Below are 2,581 nucleotides of genomic sequence, written 5' to 3'. Positions count from 1 at the left end.
TACAAAACTGTAGGTCACGGTTTTCAGTCTCGGCCCGAAATGTTCACTGTTCGTTTCCACGGATGCTGCCCAGCCTGCTGGGTTCCTCCAGCATTTTGTACCTGTTGCTTTGCCCACAGCACCTGCAGTGTACTTTGTGTTCAAGCTCTGGTGAACTAACAGATACAGCGGATCTAACGTGCTGTTGTGTTTGTGATTCCCATACACAAATCCTTTGAATTTTCTACACTGTTAAAGGTTTATAAAGCACGTCAGTGGGTGAAGGACAACACTTCAACTGAAATTATTTTAGTCTCCATGGTGCCTACTGATAAAAACACCGTCACAGCTCAACACAATTTGGAGGAACAAAACATCATCTTCTAACTGGCGACAGTTCCTGCATCAGGCACAATATCAAACTCTCCGCTTCCCTCTCTGTGTCAAAATGGATCATTCCTCCCCTTCATCAGTCTGTGACTTGGCTCAGTTTGTCTGTCTCCTTCGCGTTCTGAGCATGCGCCACACACTGACTGAGATCACATTTTATTTACACGGCTGTGACTGGAGACTTTCTGATTATTATGTCCCTCCTGGTATTTGACGGTTGTAATCTCAGAGTCAGCAATGGTATTGATCATCGGGAGTAGGTGATTAGGCTTTTTCGTTGAGATCGATAAACTGCCGGTAGTGTGTGGCTGGATGAGTGGGTCGTTTTCAGACTGGAAGGAGGTAGCGTTTGGAGTACCCCAGAGATCAGTCCCTGACCACAGTTGTTCACATTTTAATGTCCTGGCGGAGGCAGCGAGATGTGAGATGTCCTAGTCTTTGGTGAAGCAGAAAGAGAGCAGTTGGGGGAGGGGAGGCTATTCACGTGAAATTTCGTAGCTTTGCAATCAGTACATAGTGCACTGTGGGGCTGTAGTGGCGGGTTCCATTGCTGGGATCCGTGCACAGTCACTGTGGACTGTGACAATTTTGTGAATAAAGCACCATTCTCCAATTTAGAATCCCAAGCTGGGGAACAAGCCTATCGATTGTATATTTAAGTTGTATAATAATAATCTGATAGCCAGATAGTATAGCTCTCCACGACCTCTCTATCCAGTCCTTTCAATATTCGAATTCATTTGTAAATTTCCCCAGCGGGCCATCAATACTGTCATCCGATGCATTGACAGTGAACTCGCTGATTGAAAAGTAAAATTTTCTCACTAGCAACCCTATGGCTTCTAAGCAAAAACGTTCCTTTACCTGCTTGATATTTATATTTTATGATAATTAGTGAGTGCAACCATGAAATACTTCGTCATATTATTAAATTAAGTAGTATATGTGTTATTGTACCAGTTATACACTGAAATGTAGTGATAGGCTATAATCTTGTTAATGTCTTAACTATCACTATATTTCTGTGGAGCTCTGGAATTCATATATTTCTTTCATCTTGCTTTACAGCTTGACATTATAAGAAGCCCTATTTTATACATACACACACATACATACAGATATATATATATACACACACATACGTGCACACACACACACACACACACACACACACACACACAATTAATGAGCGGGTACACAAATTGGGTGCGACATACGAGGGGTTAAGTCCGTGGCCTAAGGTGGAAGGAGTCAATTTTAGAAAACCTAGCAATTTTCAATTATCTGAAACAGAAATACCACAAAAGTTATTACCTTCAAACTCTCTTCTGAATCACTCAAAGAGTTGAACTGCACGTGCAGGTTCCGAGAGCTGTATAACTTTAGTCCTTCTAACTTAGGACACGAATTTATCAATCACACCTGGTACAGCTCCAGCACCTAAAAAAATGGCACTGCACCACTGCTCCAGCCGTCCGGCAGAGCTCAGGCCCGGTCCTTTCTCAATGCAACCGGCCTCGATTTACACAATCTCGGGATCAGCCAATAATTATCGTCGCCCGAATGGGAGAACCGCCAACAACAGATGCGGAGGTCTGCACATCGCCGCCGGTGGCCGGAGGTCCATGCAGCGCAAACGGGTTGGCGGGTGGGGGGGGGGGGATACTCGGATAGAATATAGGGACTGATCCTGGACCCTGAGGGTGGCCTCATCTTGGCACAAGAGGAGGCAATGTTTCACACGTCGGAATGGGAATGGGAATCGGAATTAAAATGTTTGGACACCGGGAAGTCCCGCTCGGAGCGGATAGTTCAAAGGTTAATTTATTAGCAAAGCAGGTATCCATAAACAACACTGAATTTTTTACTTCTCCAGAGAGCCACGAAACAAATGTCGTTCACAGAGAAAAATGAAATTTCCACACCAACCCCAGCATAAGAACTAACGGCATCCCGATCATCAACCCTCAAAACTCCCCCACTCCCGTACAAAAGGGAACAATAACATCAACACCCCCGAAAATAAACACTCCTACCCGGCACAACTGCGGAGGAGCCGGTGTCACCAGTGTAGAGGCGGCCGCATCGGGAGCAGCGGACACAACGGGCGACCCCGGAAGACTAACAGGTGAAGTGTCGCCTCACCTGGAAGGATGTTTGGACAACGGAGAGAGTTCGGTCGTTCGGCCCTTTCACTGTGACACCCCGAACT

This window comes from Hypanus sabinus, unplaced genomic scaffold (genome assembly GCF_030144855.1).
Source record: "Hypanus sabinus isolate sHypSab1 unplaced genomic scaffold, sHypSab1.hap1 scaffold_634, whole genome shotgun sequence".
Taxonomy (NCBI): Eukaryota; Metazoa; Chordata; class Chondrichthyes; order Myliobatiformes; family Dasyatidae; genus Hypanus; species Hypanus sabinus.
The sequence above is the reverse complement of the archived record's forward strand: the minus strand, read 5'-3'. Positions refer to the sequence as shown.